Source organism: Dermacentor variabilis, unplaced genomic scaffold (assembly GCF_050947875.1).
Source record: "Dermacentor variabilis isolate Ectoservices unplaced genomic scaffold, ASM5094787v1 scaffold_16, whole genome shotgun sequence".
Lineage (NCBI taxonomy): Eukaryota > Metazoa > Arthropoda > Arachnida > Ixodida > Ixodidae > Dermacentor > Dermacentor variabilis.
In genome coordinates this window covers 7,417,534-7,437,315 of record NW_027460324.1, presented here as the reverse complement: position 1 = coordinate 7,437,315, position 19,782 = coordinate 7,417,534, and positions in this window count along the sequence as shown.

Here is a 19,782-nt window from a genome sequence, read left to right as displayed (position 1 = left end):
GCAGTCCGAGGTGCCGACGCGCGAATTGCGTAGCCGCGGGCTCGAGGAGTCGACCCTCGATACGCTTATTCGCGCAGTCCGAGGTGCCTACGCGCGAAATGCCTGCCGCGGGCTCGAGGAGTCGACCCTCGATGCGCTTATTCGCGCAGTCCGAGGTGTCGACGCGCGAAATGCCTAGCCACAGGTTCGAGGAGTCAACCCTCGATGCGCTGATTCGCGCAGTCCGAGGTGTCGACGCGCGAAATGCCTTGCCGCGGGCTCGAAGAGTCGACCCTCGATGCGCTTATTCGCGCAGTCCGAGGTGTCGACGCGCGAAATTCCTAGCCGCGGGCTCGAGGTGTCGACCTCGATGCACTTATTCGCGCAGTCTGCGGTGCCGACGCGCGAAATGCCTTGTCACGGGCTCGACGAGTCGACACTCGACGCGCTTGTTCGCGCAGTCCGAGGTGTCGACGCGCGAAATTCGTACCCGCGGGCTCGAGGAGTCCACCCTCGATGAACTTATTCACGCAGTCAGAGGTGTCGATACGCGAAATGCGTAGCCGCGGGCTCGAGGAGTCAAACCTCGATGCGCTTACGCGCAGTCCGAGGTTTCGACACGCGAAATTCCTAGCCGCGGGCTCGAGGAGTCGACCCTCGATGCGCTTATTCGCGCAGTCCGAGGTGCCGACGCGTGAAATGCCTAGCCGCGGGCTCGAGGTGTCGACTCTCGATGCGCTTATTCGCGCAGTCCGAGGTGCCGACGCACGAAATTCCTAGCCGCGGGCTCGAGGAGTCGACCCTCCATGCGCTTATTCGCACAGTCCGAGGAGCCGACGCCCAAAATGACTAGCCGGGGGCTCGAGGAGTCAACCCTCGCTGCGGTTATTCGCGCAGTCCGAGGTGTCGACACTCGAAATTCCTAGCCACGGGCTCAAAGAATCGACCCTCGACGCGCTTCTTCGCGCTGTCCGAGGGGTCGACACTCGAAATTCCTAGCCGCGGGCTCAAAGAATCGACCCTCGATGCGCTTCTTCGCGCTGTCCGAGGTGCCGACGCGCGAAATGCCTAGCCACGGGCTCGAGGAGTTAACCCTCGATGCGCTTATTCGCGCAGTCCGAGGTGTCGACGCGCAAAATTCCTAGCCGCGTGCTCGAGGTGTCAAACCTCGATGCGCTGATTCGCGCAGTCCGAGGTGCCGACGCGCGAACTGCCGAGCCGCGGGCTCGAGGAGTCGACCCTCGATGCACTTATTCGCGCAGTCCAAGGTGCCGACGCGCGAAATGCCTTGTCACGGGCTCGAGGAGTTGACACTCGACGCGCTTGTTCGCGCAGTCCGAGGTGCCGAAGCACGAAATTCGTAGCCGCGGGCTCGAGGAGTTGACACTCGACGCGCTTGTTCGCGCAGTCCGAGGTGCCGAAGCACGAAATTCGTAGCCGCGGGCTCGAGGAGTCGACCCTCGATGCGCTTATTCGCGCAATCCGAGGTGCCGACGCGTGAAATGCCTAGCCGCGGGCTCGAGGAGTCGACCCTCGATGCGCTTATTAGCGCAGTCCGAGGTGTCGACACGCGAAATTCCCATCCGCGGGCTCGAGGAGTCGACCCTCGATGCGCTTATTCGCGCAGTCCGAGGAGCCGACGCGCGAAATGCATTGTCACGGGCTCGAGGAGTTGACACTCGACGCGCATGTTCGCGCAGTCCGAGGTGCCGAAGCACGCAATTCGTAGCCGCGGGCTCGAGGAGTCGACCGTCGATGCGCTCATTCGCGCTGTCCGAGGAGCCGACGCGCGAAATGCCTAGCCGCGGGCTCGAGAAGTCGACCCTCGATGCGCTTATTCGCGCAGTCCGAGGAGCCGACGCCCAAAATGACTAGCCGGGGGCTCGAGGAGTCAACCCTTGCTGCGCTTATTCGCACAGTCCGAGGTGTCGACACTCGAAATTCCTAGCCGCGGGCTCAAAGAATCGACCCTCGATGCGCTTATTCGCGCAGGTCGAGGTGTCGACGCGCGAAATTCGTAGCCGTGGGCTCGAGGAGTCGACCCTCGATGCGCTTATTCGCGCAGTCCGAGGTGTCGACAAGCGAATTTCATAGCCGCGGGCTCGAGCAGTCGACCCTCGATGCACTTATTCGCTCAGTCCGAGGTGTCGACGCGCGAAATTCGTAGACGCGGTCTCGAGGAGTCGACCCTCGATGCGCTTATTCGCGCCGTCCGAGACGTCGACGCGCGAAATGGCTAGCCGCAGGCTCGTGGAGTCGACCCTCGGTGCGCTTATTCGCGCAGTCCGAGGTGCCGACGCGCGAAATGCCTAGCCCCGGGCTCGAGGAGTCGACCCTGGATGCGCTTATTCGCGCAGTCCGAGGTGCCGACGCGCGAAATGACTAGCCGGGGGCTCGAGGAGTCAACCCTCGATGCCCTTATTCGCGCAGTCCGTGGTGTCGACACTCGAAATTCCAAGCCGCGGGCTCAAAGAATTGACCCTCGATGCGCTTCTTCGCGCAGTCCGATGTGCCGATGCGCGAAATACCTAGCCGCGGGCTCGAGGAGTCAACCCTCGATGCGCTTATTCGCGCAGTCCGAGGTGTCGACACGCGAAATTCCAATCCGCGGGATCGAGGAGTCGACCCTCGATGAGCTTATTCGCGCAATCCGAGGTGCCGACGCGCGAAATTCCTAGCCGCGGCCTCGAGGAGTCGACCCTCGATGCGCTTATTCGCGCAGTCAGAGGTGTCGACGCGCGAAATTCGTAGCCGCGGCCTCGAGGAGTCGACCCTTGATGCGCTTATTCGCGCAGTCAGAGGTGTCGACACGCGAAATTCCCATCCGCGGGCTCGAGGAGTCGACCCTCGATAAGCTTATTCGCGCAATCCGAGGTGCCGACGCGCGAAATTCCTAGCCGCGGCCTCGAGGAGTCGAACCTCGATGCGCTTATTCGCGCAGTCCGAGGTGTCGACGCGCGAAATGCCTAGCCACAGGTTCGAGGAGTCAAACCTCGATGCGCTGATTCGCGCAGTCCGAGGTGCCGACGCGCGATATCCCTAGCCGCGGGCTCGAGGAGTCAACCTTCGATGCGCTTATTCGCTCAGTCCGAGGTGTCAACGCTCGAAATTCGTAGCCGCGGCCTCGAGGAGTCGACCCTCGATGCGCTTATTCGCGCCGTCCGAGATGTCGACAAGCGAATTTCATAGCCGCGGGCTCGAGGACTCGACCCTCGATGCGCTTATTCGCGCAGTGCGAGGTGTCGACGCGCGATATCCCTAGCCGCGGGCTCGAGGAGTCAAGCTTCGATGCGCTTATTCGCTCAGTCCGAGGTGTCGACGCTCGAAATTCGTAGCCGCGGCCTCGAGGAGTCGACCCTCGATGCGCTTATTTGCGCAGTCAGAGGTGTCGACACGCGAAATTGCCATCCGCGGGCTCGAGGAGTCGACCCTCGATGAGCTTATTCGCGCAATGCGAGGTGCCGACGCGCGAAATTCCTAGCTGCGGCCTCGAGGAGTCGACCCTCGATGCGCTTATTCGCGCAGTCCGAGGTGTCGACGCGCGAAATTCGTAGCCGCGGCCTCGAGGAGTCGACCCTTGATGCGCTTATTCGCGCAGTCAGAGGTGTCGACACGCGAAATTCCCATCCGCGGGCTCGAGGAGTCGACCCTCGATAAGCTTATTCGCGCAATCCGAGGTGCCGACGCGCGAAATTCCTAGCCGCGGCCTCGAGGAGTCGAACCTCGATGCGCTTATTCGCGCAGTCCGAGGTGTCGACGCGCGAAATGCCTAGCCACAGGTTCGAGGAGTCAAACCTCGATGCGCTGATTCGCGCAGTCCGAGGTGCCGACGCGCGATATCCCTAGCCGCGGGCTCGAGGAGTCAACCTTCGATGCGCTTATTCGCTCAGTCCGAGGTGTCAACGCTCGAAATTCGTAGCCGCGGCCTCGAGGAGTCGACCCTCGATGCGCTTATTCGCGCCGTCCGAGATGTCGACAAGCGAATTTCATAGCCGCGGGCTCGAGGACTCGACCCTCGATGCGCTTATTCGCGCAGTGCGAGGTGTCGACGCGCGATATCCCTAGCCGCGGGCTCGAGGAGTCAACCTTCGATGCGCTTATTCGCTCAGTCCGAGGTGTCGACGCTCGAAATTCGTAGCCGCGGCCTCGAGGAGTCGACCCTCGATGCGCTTATTTGCGCAGTCAGAGGTGTCGACACGCGAAATTGCCATCCGCGGGCTCGAGGAGTCGACCCTCGATGAGCTTATTCGCGCAATGCGAGGTGCCGACGCGCGAAATTCCTAGCTGCGGCCTCGAGGAGTCGACCCTCGATGCGCTTATTCGCGCAGTCCGAGGTGTCGACGCGCGAAATGCCTAGCCACAGGTTCGAGGAGTCAACCCTCGATGCGCTGATTCGCGCAGTCCGAGGTGCCGACGCGCGAACTGCCGAGCCGCGGGCTCGAGGAGTCGACCCTCGATGCACTTATTCGCGCAGTCCAAGGTGCCGACGCGCGAAATGCCTTGTCACGGGCTCGAGGAGTTGACACTCGACGCGCTTGTTCGCGCAGTCCGAGGTGCCGAAGCACGAAATTCGTAGCCGCGGGCTCGAGGAGTTGACACTCGACGCGCTTGTTCGCGCAGTCCGAGGTGCCGAAGCACGAAATTCGTAGCCGCGGGCTCGAGGAGTCGACCCTCGATGCGCTTATTCGCGCAATCCGAGGAGCCGACGCGCGAAATGTCTAGCCGCGAGCTCGAGGAGTCGACCCTCGATGCGCTTATTCGCGCAGTCCGAGGTGCCGACGCGTGAAATGCCTAGCCGCGGGCTCGAGGAGTCGACCCTCGATGCGCTTATTCGCGCAGTCCGAGGTGCCGACGCACGAAATTCCTAGCCGCGGGCTCGAGGAGTCGACCCTCGATGCGCTTATTCGCGCAGTCCGAGGAGCCGACGCGCGAAATGACTAGCCGGGGGCTCAAGGAGTCAACCGTCGCTGCGCTTATTCGCGCAGTCCGAGGTGTCGACACTCGAAATTCCTAGCCGCGGGCTCGAGGAGTCGACCCTCGATGCGCTTATTCGCGCAGTCCGAGGAGCCGACGCGCGAAATGCATTGTCACGGGCTCGAGGAGTTGACACTCGACGCGCTTGTTCGCGCAGTCCGAGGTGCCGAAGCACGCAATTCGTAGCCGCGGGCTCGAGGAGTCGACCCTCGATGCGCTCATTCGCGCTGTCCGAGGAGCCGACGCGCGAAATGCCTAGCCGCGGGATCGAGAAGTCGACCCTCGATGCGCTTATTCGCGCAGTCCGAGGAGCCGACGCCCAAAATGACTAGCCGGGGGCTCGAGGAGTCAACCCTCGCTGCGCTTATTCGCACAGTCCGAGGTGTCGACACTCGAAATTCCTAGCCGCGGGCTCAAAGAATCGACCCTCGATGCGCTTATTCGCGCAGGTCGAGGTGTCGACGCGCGAAATTCGTAGCCGTGGGCTCGAGGAGTCGACCCTCGATGCGCTTATTCGCGCAGTCCGAGGTGTCGACAAGCGAATTTCATAGCCGCGGGCTCGAGCAGTCGACCCTCGATGCACTTATTCGCTCAGTCCGAGGTGTCGACGCGCGAAATTCGTAGACGCGGTCTCGAGGAGTCGACCCTCGATGAGCTTATTCGCGCAATGCGAGGTGCCGACGCGCGAAATTCCTAGCTGCGGCCTCGAGGAGTCGACCCTCGATGCGCTTATTCGCGCAGTCCGAGGTGTCGACGCGCGAAATTCGTAGCCGCGGCCTCGAGGAGTCGACCCTTGATGCGCTTATTCGCGCAGTCAGAGGTGTCGACACGCGAAATTCCCATCCGCGGGCTCGAGGAGTCGACCCTCGATAAGCTTATTCGCGCAATCCGAGGTGCCGACGCGCGAAATTCCTAGCCGCGGCCTCGAGGAGTCGAACCTCGATGCGCTTATTCGCGCAGTCCGAGGTGTCGACGCGCGAAATGCCTAGCCACAGGTTCGAGGAGTCAAACCTCGATGCGCTGATTCGCGCAGTCCGAGGTGCCGACGCGCGATATCCCTAGCCGCGGGGTCGAGGAGTCAACCTTCGATGCGCTTATTCGCTCAGTCCGAGGTGTCAACGCTCGAAATTCGTAGCCGCGGCCTCGAGGAGTCGACCCTCGATGCGCTTATTCGCGCCGTCCGAGATGTCGACAAGCGAATTTCATAGCCGCGGGCTCGAGGACTCGACCCTCGATGCGCTTATTCGCGCAGTGCGAGGTGTCGACGCGCGATATCCCTAGCCGCGGGCTCGAGGAGTCAACCTTCGATGCGCTTATTCGCTCAGTCCGAGGTGTCGACGCTCGAAATTCGTAGCCGCGGCCTCGAGGAGTCGACCCTCGATGCGCTTATTTGCGCAGTCAGAGGTGTCGACACGCGAAATTGCCATCCGCGGGCTCGAGGAGTCGACCCTCGATGAGCTTATTCGCGCAATGCGAGGTGCCGACGCGCGAAATTCCTAGCTGCGGCCTCGAGGAGTCGACCCTCGATGCGCTTATTCGCGCAGTCCGAGGTGTCGACGCGCGAAATGCCTAGCCACAGGTTCGAGGAGTCAACCCTCGATGCGCTGATTCGCGCAGTCCGAGGTGCCGACGCGCGAACTGCCGAGCCGCGGGCTCGAGGAGTCGACCCTCGATGCACTTATTCGCGCAGTCCAAGGTGCCGACGCGCGAAATGCCTTGTCACGGGCTCGAGGAGTTGACACTCGACGCGCTTGTTCGCGCAGTCCGAGGTGCCGAAGCACGAAATTCGTAGCCGCGGGCTCGAGGAGTTGACACTCGACGCGCTTGTTCGCGCAGTCCGAGGTGCCGAAGCACGAAATTCGTAGCCGCGCGCTCGAGGAGTCGACCCTCGATGCGCTTATTCGCGCAATCCGAGGAGCCGACGCGCGAAATGTCTAGCCGCGAGCTCGAGGAGTCGACCCTCGATGCGCTTATTCGCGCAGTCCGAGGCGCCGACGCGTGAAATGCCTAGCCGCGGGCTCGAGGAGTCGACCCTCGATGCGCTTATTCGCGCAGTCCGAGGTGCCGACGCACGAAATTCCTAGCCGCGGGCTCGAGGAGTCGACCCTCGATGCGCTTATTCGCGCAGTCCGATGAGCCGACGCGCGAAATGACTAGCCGGGGGCTCAAGGAGTCAACCGTCGCTGCGCTTATTCGCGCAGTCCGAGGTGTCGACACTCGAAATTCCTAGCCGCGGGCTCGAGGAGTCGACCCTCGATGCGCTTATTCGCGCAGTCCGAGGAGCCGACGCGCGAAATGCATTGTCACGGGCTCGAGGAGTTGACACTCGACGCGCTTGTTCGCGCAGTCCGAGGTGCCGAAGCACGCAATTCGTAGCCGCGGGCTCGAGGAGTCGACCCTCGATGCGCTCATTCGCGCTGTCCGAGGAGCCGACGCGCGAAATGCCTAGCCGCGGGATCGAGGAGTCGACCCTCGATGAGCTTATTCGCGCAATCCGAGGTGCCGACGCGCGAAATTCCTAGCCGCGGCCTCGAGGAGTCGACCCTCGATGCGCTTATTCGCGCAGTCAGAGGTGTCGACACGCGAAATTCCCATCCGCGGGCTCGAGGAGTCGACCCTCGATGAGCTTATTCGCGCAATCCGAGGTGCCGACGCGCGAAATTCCTAGCCGCGGCCTCGAGGAGTCGACCCTCGATGCGCTTATTCGCGCAGTCCGAGGTGTCGACGCGCGAAATGCCTAGCCACAGGTTCGAGGAGTCAAACCTCGATGCGCTGATTCGCGCAGTCCGAGGTGCCGACGCGCGATATCCCTAGCCGCGGGCTCGAGGAGTCAACCTTCGATGCGCTTATTCGCTCAGTCCGAGGTGTCAACGCTCGAAATTCGTAGCCGCGGCCTCGAGGAGTCGACCCTCGATGCGCTTATTCGCGCCGTCCGAGATGTCGACAAGCGAATTTCATAGCCGCGGGCTCGAGGACTCGACCCTCGATGCGCTTATTCGCGCAGTGCGAGGTGTCGACGCGCGATATCCCTAGCCGCGGGCTCGAGGAGTCAACCTTCGATGCGCTTATTCGCTCAGTCCGAGGTGTCGACGCTCGAAAGTCGTAGCCGCGGCCTCGAGGAGTCGACCCTCGATGCGCTTATTTGCGCAGTCAGAGGTGTCGACACGCGAAATTGCCATCCGCGGGCTCGAGGAGTCGACCCTCGATGAGCTTATTCGCGCAATGCGAGGTGCCAACGCGCGAAATTCCTAGCTGCGGCCTCGAGGAGTCGACCCTCGATGCGCTTATTCGCGCAGTCCGAGGTGTCGACGCGCGAAATTCGTAGCCGCGGCCTCGAGGAGTCGACCCTTGATGCGCTTATTCGCGCAGTCAGAGGTGTCGACACGCGAAATTCCCATCCGCGGGCTCGAGGAGTCGACCCTCGATAAGCTTATTCGCGCAATCCGAGGTGCCGACGCGCGAAATTCCTAGCCGCGGCCTCGAGGAGTCGAACCTCGATGCGCTTATTCGCGCAGTCCGAGGTGTCGACGCGCGAAATGCCTAGCCACAGGTTCGAGGAGTCAAACCTCGATGCGCTGATTCGCGCAGTCCGAGGTGCCGACGCGCGATATCCCTAGCCGCGGGCTCGAGGAGTCAACCTTCGATGCGCTTATTCGCTCAGTCCGAGGTGTCAACGCTCGAAATTCGTAGCCGCGGCCTCGAGGAGTCGACCCTCGATGCGCTTATTCGCGCCGTCCGAGATGTCGACAAGCGAATTTCATAGCCGCGGGCTCGAGGACTCGACCCTCGATGCGCTTATTCGCGCAGTGCGAGGTGTCGACGCGCGATATCCCTAGCCGCGGGCTCGAGGAGTCAACCTTCGATGCGCTTATTCGCTCAGTCCGAGGTGTCGACGCTCGAAATTCGTAGCCGCGGCCTCGAGGAGTCGACCCTCGATGCGCTGATTCGCGCAGTCCGAGGTGTCGACGCGCGAAATTCGTAGCCGCGGGCTCGAGGAGTCGACCCTCGATGCACTTATTCGCGCAGTCCGAGGTGCCGACGCGCGAAATGCCTTGTTGCGGGCTGGAGGAGTCGACGCTCGATGCGCTTGTTCGCGCAGTTCGAGGTGCCGAAGCACGAAATTCCTAGCCGCGGGCTCGAGGAGTCAAGCCTCGATGCACTTATTCGCGCAGTCCGAGGTGCCGACGCGCGAAATGCCTAGCCGCGGGCTCGAGGAGTCGACACTCGATGTGCTCATTCGTGCAGTCCGAGGTGCTGACCCGCGAAATGCCTAGCCGCGGGCTCGAAGAGTCGACCCTCGATGCGCTTATTCGCGCACTCCGAGGTGCCGACGCGCGAAATGCCTAGCCGCGGGCTCGAGGAGTCAACCCTCGATGCGCTTATTCGCGCAGTCCGAGGTGTCGACGCGCGAAATTCCTAGCCGCGGCCTCGAGGTGTCGACCTCGATGCACTTATTCGCGAAGTCTGCGGTGCCGACGCGCGAAATGCCTTGTCACGGGCTCGACGAGTCGACACTCGACGCGCTTGTTCGCACAGTCCGAGGTGTCGACGCGCGAAATTCGTACCCGCAGGCTCGAGGAGTCCACCCTCGATGAACTTATTCACGCAGTCAGAGGTGTCGATACGCGAAAGGCCTAGCCGCGGGCTCGAGGAGTCGACTCTCGATGCGCTTACGCGCAGTCCCAGGTTTCCACACGCGAAATTCCTAGCCGCGGGCTCGAGGAGTCGACCCTCGATGCGCTTATTCGCGCAGTCCGAGGTGCCGACGCGTGAAATGCCTAGCCGCGGGCTCGAGGTGTCGACCCTCGATGCGCTTATTCGCGCAGTCCGAGGTGCCGACGCGCGAAATTCCTAGCCGCGGCCTCGAGGAGTCGACCCTCGATGCGCTTATTCGCGCAGTCAGAGGTGTCGACACGCGAAATTCCCATCCGCGGGCTCGAGGAGTCGACCCTCGATGAGCTTATTCGCGCAATCCGAGGTGCCGACGCGCAAAATTCCTAGCCGCGGCCTCGAGGAGTCGACCCTCGATGCGCTTATTCGCTCAGTCCGAGGTGTCGACGCGCGAAATTCGTAGCCGCGGCCTCGAGGAGTCGACCCTTGATGCGCTTATTCGCGCAGTCAGAGGTGTCGACACGCGAAATTCCCATCCGCGGGCTCGAGGAGTCGACCCTCGATAAGCTTATTCGCGCAATCCGAGGTGCCGACGCGCGAAATTCCTAGCCGCGGCCTCGAGGAGTCGAACCTCGATGCGCTTATTCGCGCAGTCCGAGGTGTCGACGCGCGAAATGCCTAGCCACAGGTTCGAGGAGTCAAACCTCGATGCGCTGATTCGCGCAGTCCGAGGTGCCGACGCGCGATATCCCTAGCCGCGGGCTCGAGGAGTCAACCATCGATGCGCTTATTCGCTCAGTCCGAGGTGTCAACGCTCGAAATTCGTAGCCGCGGCCTCGAGGAGTCGACCCTCGATGCGCTTATTCGCGCCGTCCGAGATGTCGACAAGCGAATTTCATAGCCGCGGGCTCGAGGACTCGACCCTCGATGCGCTTATTCGCGCAGTGCGAGGTGTCGACGCGCGATATCCCTAGCCGCGGGCTCGAGGAGTCAACCTTCGATGCGCTTATTCGCTCAGTCCGAGGTGTCGACGCTCGAAATTCGTAGCCGCGGCCTCGAGGAGTCGACCCTCGATGCGCTTATTTGCGCAGTCAGAGGTGTCGACACGCGAAATTGCCATCCGCGGGCTCGAGGAGTCGACCCTCGATGAGCTTATTCGCGCAATGCGAGGTGCCGACGCGCGAAATTCCTAGCTGCGGCCTCGAGGAGTCGACCCTCGACGCGCTTATTCGCGCAGTCCGAGGTGTCGACGCGCGAAATGCCTAGCCACAGGTTCGAGGAGTCAACCCTCGATGCGCTGATTCGCGCAGTCCGAGGTGTCGACGCGCGAAATTCGTAGCCGTGGGCTCGAGGAGTCAAACCTCGATGCGCTTACGCGCAGTCCTAGGTGTCGACACGCGAAATTTTTAGCCGCGGGCTCGAGGAGTCGACCCTCAATGCGCTTATTCACGCAGTCCGAGGTGTCGACAAGCGAATTTCATAGCCGCGGGCTCGAGGAGTCGACCCTCGATGCACTTATTCGCGCAGTCCGAGGTGCCGACGCGCGAAATGCCTTGTTGCGGGCTGGAGGAGTCGACACTCGATGCGCTTATTCGCGCAGTTCGAGGTGCCGAAGCACGAAATTCCTAGCCGCGGGCTCGAGGAGTCAACCCTCGATGCACTTATTCGCGCAGTCCGAGGTGCCGACGCGCGAAATGCCTAGCCGCGGGCTCGAGGAGTCGACACTCGATGTGCTCATTCGTGCAGTCCGAGGTGCTGACCCGCGAAATGCCTAGCCGCGGGCTCGAAGAGTCGACCCTCGATGCGCTTATTCGCGCACTCCGAGGTGCCGACGCGCGAAATGCCTAGCCGCGGGCTCGAGGAGTCAACCCTCGATGCGCTTATTCGCGCAGTCCGAGGTGTCGACGCGCGAAATTCGTAGCCGCGGGCTCGAGGTGTCGACCTCGATGCACTTATTCGCGCAGTCTGCGGTGCCGACGCGCGAAATGCCTTGTCACGGGCTCGACGAGTCGACACTCGACGCGCTTGTTCGCACAGTCCGAGGTGTCGACACGCGAAATTCGTACCCGCGGGCTCGAGGAGTCCACCCTCGATGAACTTATTCACGCAGTCAGAGGTGTCGATACGCGAAAGGCCTAGCCGCGGGCTCGAGGAGTCGACTCTCGATGCGCTTATTCGCGCAGTCCGAGGTGCCGACGCGCGAAATGCCTAGCCGCGGGCTCGAGAGTCGACCCTCGATGCGCTTATTCGCGCAGTACGAGGTGCCGACTCGCGAAATGCCTAGCCGCGGGCTCGAGGAGTCAAACCTCGATGCGCTTACGCGCAGTCCCAGGTTTCGACACGCGAAATTCCTAGCCGCGGGCTCGAGGAGTCGACCCTCGATGCGCTTATTCGCGCAGTCCGAGGTGCCGACGCGTGAAATGCCTAGCCGCGGGCTCGAGGTGTCGACCCTCGATGCGCTTATTCGCGCAGTCCGAGGTGCCGACGCACGAAATTCCTAGCCGCGGGCTCGAGGAGTCGACCCTCGATGCGCTTATTCGCACAGTCCGAGGAGCCGACGCCCAAAATGACTAGCCGGGGGCTCGAGGAGTCAACCCTCGCTGCGGTTATTCGCGCAGTCCGAGGTGTCGACACTCGAAATTCCTAGCCACGGGCTCAAAGAATCGACCCTCGACGCGCTTCTTCGCGCTGTCCGAGGTGTCGACACTCGAAATTCCTAGCCGCGGGCTCGAGGAGTTAACCCTCGATGCGCTTATTCGCGCAGTCCGAGGTGTCGACGCGCAAAATTCCTAGCCGCGTGCTCGAGGTGTCAAACCTTGATGCGCTGATTCGCGCAGTCCGAGGTGCCGACGCGCGAACTGCCGAGCCGCGGGCTCGAGGAGTTAACCCTCGATGCGCTTATTCGCGCAGTCCGAGGTGTCGACGCGCAAAATTCCTAGCCGCGTGCTCGAGGTGTCAAACCTTGATGCGCTGATTCGCGCAGTCCGAGGTGCCGACGCGCGAACTGCCGAGCCGCGGGCTCGAGGAGTCGACCCTCGATGCACTTATTCGCGCAGTCCAAGGTGCCGACGCGCGAAATGCCTTGTCACGGGCTCGAGGAGTTGACACTCGACGCGCTTGTTCGCGCAGTCCGAGGTGCCGAAGCACGAAATTCGTAGCCGAGGGCTCGAGGAGTCGACCCTCGATGCGCTTATTCGCGCAATCCGAGGAGCCGACGCGCGAAATGTCTAGCCGCGAGCTCGAGGAGTCGACCCTCGATGCGCTTATTCGCGCAGTCCGAGGTGCCGACGCGTGAAATGCCTAGCCGCGGGCTCGAGGAGTCGACCCTCGATGCGCTTATTCGCGCAGTCCGAGGTGCCGACGCACGAAATTCCTAGCCGCGGGCTCGAGGAGTCGACCCTCGATGCGCTTATTCGCGCAGTCCGAGGAGCCGACGCGCGAAATGACTAGCTGGGGGCTCAAGGAGTCAACCGTCGCTGCGCTTATTCGCGCAGTCCGAGGTGTCGACACTCGAAATTCCTAGCCGCGGGCTCGAGGAGTCGACCCTCGATGCGCTTATTCGCGCAGTCCGAGGAGCCGACGAGCGAAATGACTAGCCGGGGGCTCGAGGAGTCAACCCTCGCTGCGCTTATTCGCGCAGTCCGATGTGTCGACACCCGAAATTCCTAGCCGCGGGCTCAAAGAATCGACCCTCGACGCGCTTCTTCGCGCTGTCCGAGGTGTGGACACTCAAAATTCCTAGCCGCGGACTCAAAGAATCGACCCTCGATGCGCTTCTTCGCGCTGTCCGAGGTGCCGACGCGCGAAATGCCTAGCCGCGGGCTCGAGGAGTCAACCCTCGATGCGCTTATTCGCGCAGTCCGAGGTGTCGACGCGCGAAATTTCTAGCCGCGGGCTCGAGGTGTCAAACCTCGATGCGCTGATTCGCGCAGTCCGAGGTGCCGACGCGCGAAATGCCTAGCCGCGGGCTCGAGGAGTCGACCCTCGATGCACTTAATCGCGCAGTCCAAGGTGCCGACGCGCGAAATGCATTGTCACGGGCTCGAGGAGTTGACACTCGACGCGCTTGTTCGCGCAGTCCGAGGTGCCGAAGCACGCAATTCGTAGCCGCGGGCTCGAGGAGTCGACCCTCGATGCGCTTATTCGCGCAGTCCGAGGAGCCGACGCGCGAAATGCCTAGCCGCGGGCTCGAGAAGTCGACCCTCGATGCGCTTATTCGCGCAGTCCGAGGAGCCGACGCCCAAAATGACTAGCCGGGGGCTCGAGGAGTCAACCCTCGCTGCGCTTATTCGCACAGTCCGAGGTGTCGACACTCGAAATTCCTAGCCGCGGGCTCAAAGAATCGACCCTCGATGCCCTTATTCGCGCAGGTCGAGGTGTCGACGCGCGAAATTCGTAGCCGTGGGCTCGAGGAGTCGACCCTCGATGCGCTTATTCGCGCAGTCCGAGGTGTCGACAAGCGAATTTCATAGCCGCGGGCTCGAGGAGTCGACCCTCGATGCACTTATTCGCTCAGTCCGAGGTGTCGACGCGCGAAATTCGTAGACGCGGTCTCGAGGAGTCGACCCTCGATGCGCTTATTCGCGCCGTCCGAGATGTCGACGCGCGAAATGGCTAGCCGCAGGCTCGTGGAGTCGACCCTCGGTGCGCTTATTCGCGCAGTCCGAGGTGCCGACGCGCGAAATGCCTAGCCCCGGGCTCGAGGAGTCGACCCTGGATGCGCTTATTCGCGCAGTCCGAGGTGCCGACGCGCGAAATGACTAGCCGGGGGCTCGAGGAGTCAACCCTCGATGCCCTTATTCGCGCAGTCCGTGGTGTCGACGCGCGAAATTCGTACCCGCGGGCTCGAGGAGTCCACCCTCGATGAACTTATTCACGCAGTCAGAGGTGTCGATACGCGAAAGGTCTAGCCGCGGGCTCGAGGAGTCGACTCTCGATGCGCTTATTCGCGCAGTCCGAGGTGCCGACGCGCGAAATGCCTAGCCGCGGGCTCGAGAGTCGACCTTCGATGCGCTTATTCGCGCAGTACGTGGTGCCGTCTCGCGAAATGCCTAGCCGCGGGCTCGAGGAGTCAAACCTCGATGCGCTTACGCGCAGTCCCAGGTTTCGACACGCGAAATTCCTAGCCGCGGGCTCGAGGAGTCGACCCTCGATGCGCTTATTCGCGCAGTCCGAGGTGCCGACGCGTGAAATGCCTAGCCGCGGGCTCGAGGTGTCGACCCTCGATGCGCTTATTCGCGCAGTCCGAGGTGCCGACGCACGAAATTCCTAGCCGCGGGCTCGAGGAGTCGACCCTCGATGCGCTTATTCGCACAGTCCGAGGAGCCGACGCCCAAAATGACTAGCCGGGGGCTCGAGGAGTCAACCCTCGCTGCGGTTATTCGCGCAGTCCGAGGTGTCGACACTCGAAATTCCTAGCCACGGGCTCAAAGAATCGACCCTCGACGCGCTTCTTCGCGCTGTCCGAGGTGTCGACACTCGAAATTCCTAGCCGCGGGCTCAAAGAATCGACCCTCGATGCGCTTCTTCGCGCTGTCCGAGGTGCCGACGCGCGAAATGCCTAGCCGCGGGCTCGAGGAGTCAACCCTCGATGCGCTTATTCGCGCAGTCCGAGGTGTCGACGCGCAATATTCCTAGCCGCGTGCTCGAGGTGTCAAACCTCGATGCGCTGATTCGCGCAGTCCGAGGTGCCGACGCGTGAACTGCCGAGCCGCGGGCTCGAGGAGTCGACCCTCGATGCACTTATTCGCGCAGTCCAAGGTGCCGACGCGCGAAATGCCTTGTCACGGGCTCGAGGAGTTGACACTCGACGCGCTTGTTCGCGCAGTCCGAGGTGCCGAAGCACGAAATTCGTAGCCGCGGGCTCCAGGAGTCGACCCTCGATGCGCTTATTCGCGCAATCCGAGGAGCCGACGCGCGAAATGTCTAGCCGCGAGCTCGAGGAGTCGACCCTCGATGCGCTTATTCGCGCAGTCCGAGGTGCCGACGCGCGAAATGCCTAGCCGCGGGCTCGAGGAGTCGACCCTCGATGCGCTTATTCGCGCAGTCCGAGGTGCCGACGCACGAAATTCCTAGCCGCGGGCTCGAGGAGTCGACCCTCGATGCGCTTATTCGCGCAGTCCGAGGAGCCGACGCGCGAAATGACTAGCCGGGGGCTCAAGGAGTCAACCGTCGCTGCGCTTATTCGCGCAGTCCGAGGTGTCGACACTCGAAATTACTAGCCACGGGCTCGAGGAGTCGACCCTCGATGCGCTTATTCGCGCAGTCCGAGGAGCCGACGAGCGAAATGACTAGCCGGGGGCTCGAGGAGTCAACCCTCGCTGCGCTTATTCGCGCAGTCCGATGTTTCGACACCCGAAATTCCTAGCCGCGGGCTCAAAGAATCGACCCTCGACGCGCTTCTTCGCGCTGTCCGAGGTGTGGACACTCAAAATTCCTAGCCGCGGGCTCAAAGAATCGACTCTCGATGCGCTTCTTCGCGCTGTCCGAGGTGCCGACGCGCGAAATGCCTAGCCGCGGGCTCGAGGAGTCAACCCTCGATGCGCTTATTCGCGCAGTCCGAGGTGTCGACGCGCGAAATTTCTAGCCGCGGGCTCGAGGTGTCAAACCTCGATGCGCTCACTCGCACAGTCCGAGGTGTCGATGCGCAAAATTCCTAGCCGCGGGCTCCAGGAGTCAACCCTCGATGCGCTGATTCGCGCAGTCCGAGGTGTCGACGCGCGAAATGCCTAGCCACGGGTTCGAGGAGTCAACCCTCGATGCGCTTATTCGCGCAGTCCGAGGTTTCGACACGCGAAATTCCTAGCCGCGGGCTCGAGGAGTCGACCCTCGATGCGCTTATTCGCGCAGTCCGAGGTGCCGACGCGTGAAATGCCTAGCCGCGGGCTCGAGGAGTCGACCCTCGATGCGCTTATTCGCGCAGTCCGAGGAGCCGACGCCCAAAATGACTAGCCGGGGGCTCGAGGAGTCAACCCTCGCTGCGCTTATTCGCACAGTCCGAGGTGTCGACACTCGAAATTCCTAGCCGCAGGCTCAAAGAATCGACCCTCGATGCGCTTATTCGCGCAGGTCGAGGTGTCGACGCGCGAAATTCGTAGCCGTGGGCTCGAGGAGTCGACCCTCGATGCGCTTATTCGCGCAGTCCGAGGTGTCGACAAGCGAATTTCATAGCCGCGGGCTCGAGGAGTCGACCCTCGATGCACTTATTCGCTCAGTCCGAGGTGTCGACGCGCGAAATTCGTAGACGCGGTCTCGAGGAGTCGACCCTCGATGCGCTTATTCGCGCCGTCCGAGATGTCGACGCGCGAAATGGCTAGCCGCAGGCTCGTGGAGTCGACCCTCGGTGCGCTTATTCGCGCAGTCCGAGGTGCCGACGCGCGAAATGCCTAGCCCCGGGCTCGAGGAGTCGACCCTGGATGCGCTTATTCGCGCAGTCCGAGGTGCCGACGCGCGAAATGACTAGCCGGGGGTTCGAGGAGTCAACCCTCGATGCCCTTATTCGCGCAGTCCGTGGTGTCGACGCGCGAAATTCGTACCCGCGGGCTCGAGGAGTCCACCCTCGATGAACTTATTCACGCAGTCAGAGGTGTCGATACGCGAAAGGCCTAGCCGCGGGCTCGAGGGGTCGACTCTCGATGCGCTTATTCGCGCAGTCCGAGGTGCCGACGCGCGAAATGCCTAGCCGCGGGCTCGAGAGTCGACCCTCGATGCGCTTATTCGCGCAGTACGAGGTGCCGACTCGCGAAATGCCTAGCCGCGGGCTCGAGGAGTCAAACCTCGATGCGCTTACGCGCAGTCCCAGGTTTCGACACGCGAAATTCCTAGCCGCGGGCTCGAGGAGTCGACCCTCGATGCGCTTATTCGCGCAGTCCGAGGTGCCGACGCGTGAAATGCCTAGCCGCGGGCTCGAGGTGTCGACCCTCGATGCGCTTATTCGCGCAGTCCGAGGTGCCGACGCACGAAATTCCTAGCCGCGGGCTCGAGGAGTCGACCCTCGATGCGCTTATTCGCACAGTCCGAGGAGCCGACGCCCAAAATGACTAGCCGGGGGCTCGAGGAGTCAACCCTCGCTGCGGTTATTCGCGCAGTCCGAGGTGTCGACACTCGAAATTCCTAGCCACGGGCTCAAAGAATCGACCCTCGACGCGCTTCTTCGTGCTGTCCGAGGTGTCGACACTCGAAATTCCTAGCCGCGGGCTCAAAGAATCGACCCTCGATGCGCTTCTTCGCGCTGTCCGAGGTGCCGACGCGCGAAATGCCTAGCCGCGGGCTCGAGGAGTCAACCCTCGATGCGCTTATTCGCGCAGTCCGAGGTGTCGACGCGCAATATTCCTAGCCGCGTGCTCGAGGTGTCAAACCTCGATGCGCTGATTCGCGCAGTCCGAGGTGCCGACGCGCGAACTGCCGAGCCGCGGGCTCGAGGAGTCGACCCTCGATGCACTTATTCGCGCAGTCCAAGGTGCCGACGCGCGAAACGCCTTGTCACGGGCTCGAGGAGTTGACACTCGACGCGCTTGTTCGCGCAGTCCGAGGTGCCGAAGCACGAAATTCGTAGCCGCGGGCTCGAGGAGTCGACCCTCGATGCGCTTATTCGCGCAATCCGAGGAGCCGACGCGCGAAATGTCTAGCCGCGAGCTCGAGGAGTCGACCCTCGATGCGCTTATTCGCGCAGTCCGAGGTGCCGACGCGCGAAATGCCTAGCCGCGGGCTCGAGGAGTCGACCCTCGATGCGCTTATTCGCGCAGTCCGAGGTGCCGACGCACGAAATTCCTAGCCGCGGGCTCGAGGAGTCGACCCTCGATGCGCTTATTCGCGCAGTCCGAGGAGCCGACGCGCGAAATGACTAGCCGGGGGCTCAAGGAGTCAACCGTCGCTGCGCTTATTCGCGCAGTCCGAGGTGTCGACACTCGAAATTACTAGCCACGGGCTCGAGGAGTCGACCCTCGATGCGCTTATTCGCGCAGTCCGAGGAGCCGACGAGCGAAATGACTAGCCGGGGGCTCGAGGAGTCAACCCTCGCTGCGCTTATTCGCGCAGTCCGATGTTTCGACACCCGAAATTCCTAGCCGCGGGCTCAAAGAATCGACCCTCGACGCGCTTCTTCGCGCTGTCCGAGGTGTGGACACTCAAAATTCCTAGCCGCGGGCTCAAAGAATAGACCCTCGATGCGCTTCTTCGCGCTGTCCGAGGTGCCGACGCGCGAAATGCCTAGCCGCGGGCTCGAGGAGTCAACCCTCGATGCGCTTATTCGCGCAGTCCGAGGTGTCGACGCGCGAAATTTCTAGCCGCGGGCTCGAGGTGTCAAACCTCGATGCGCTCACTCGCACAGTCCGAGGTGTCGATGCGCAAAATTCCTAGCCGCGGGCTCCAGGAGTCAACCCTCGATGCGCTGATTCGCGCAGTCCGAGGTGTCGACGCGCGAAATGCCTAGCCACGGGTTCGAGGAGTCAACCCTCGATGCGCTTATTCGCGCAGTCCGAGGTTTCGACACGCGAAATTCCTAGCCGCGGGCTCGAGGAGTCGACCCTCGATGCGCTTATTCACGCAGTCCGAGGTGCCGACGCGTGAAATGCCTAGCCGCGGGCTCGAGGAGTCGACCCTCGATGCGCTTATTCGCGCAGTCCGAGGAGCCGACGCCCAAAATGACTAGCCGGGGGCTCGAGGAGTCAACCCTCGCTGCGCTTATTCGCACAGTCCGAGGTGTCGACACTCGAAATTCCTAGCCACGGGCTCAAAGAATCGACCCTCGACGCGCTTCTTCGCGCTGTCCGAGGTGTCGACACTCGAAATTCCTAGCCGCGGGCTCAAAGAATCGACCCTCGATGCGCTTATTCGCGCAGTCCGAGGTGCCGACGCGTGAAATGCCTAGCCGCGGGCTCGAGGAGTCGACCCTCGATGCGCTTATTCGCGCAGTCCGAGGAGCCGACGCCCAAAATGACTAGCCGGGGGCTCGAGGAGTCAACCCTCGCTGCGCTTATTCGCACAGTCCGAGGTGTCGACACTCGAAATTCCTAGCCGCAGGCTCAAAGAATCGACCCTCGATGCGCTTATTCGCGCAGGTCGAGGTGTCGACGCGCGAAATTCGTAGCCGTGGGCTCGAGGAGTCGACCCTCGATGCGCTTATTCGCGCAGTCCGAGGTGTCGACAAGCGAATTTCATAGCCGCGGGCTCGAGGAGTCGACCCTCGATGCACTTATTCGCTCAGTCCGAGGTGTCGAC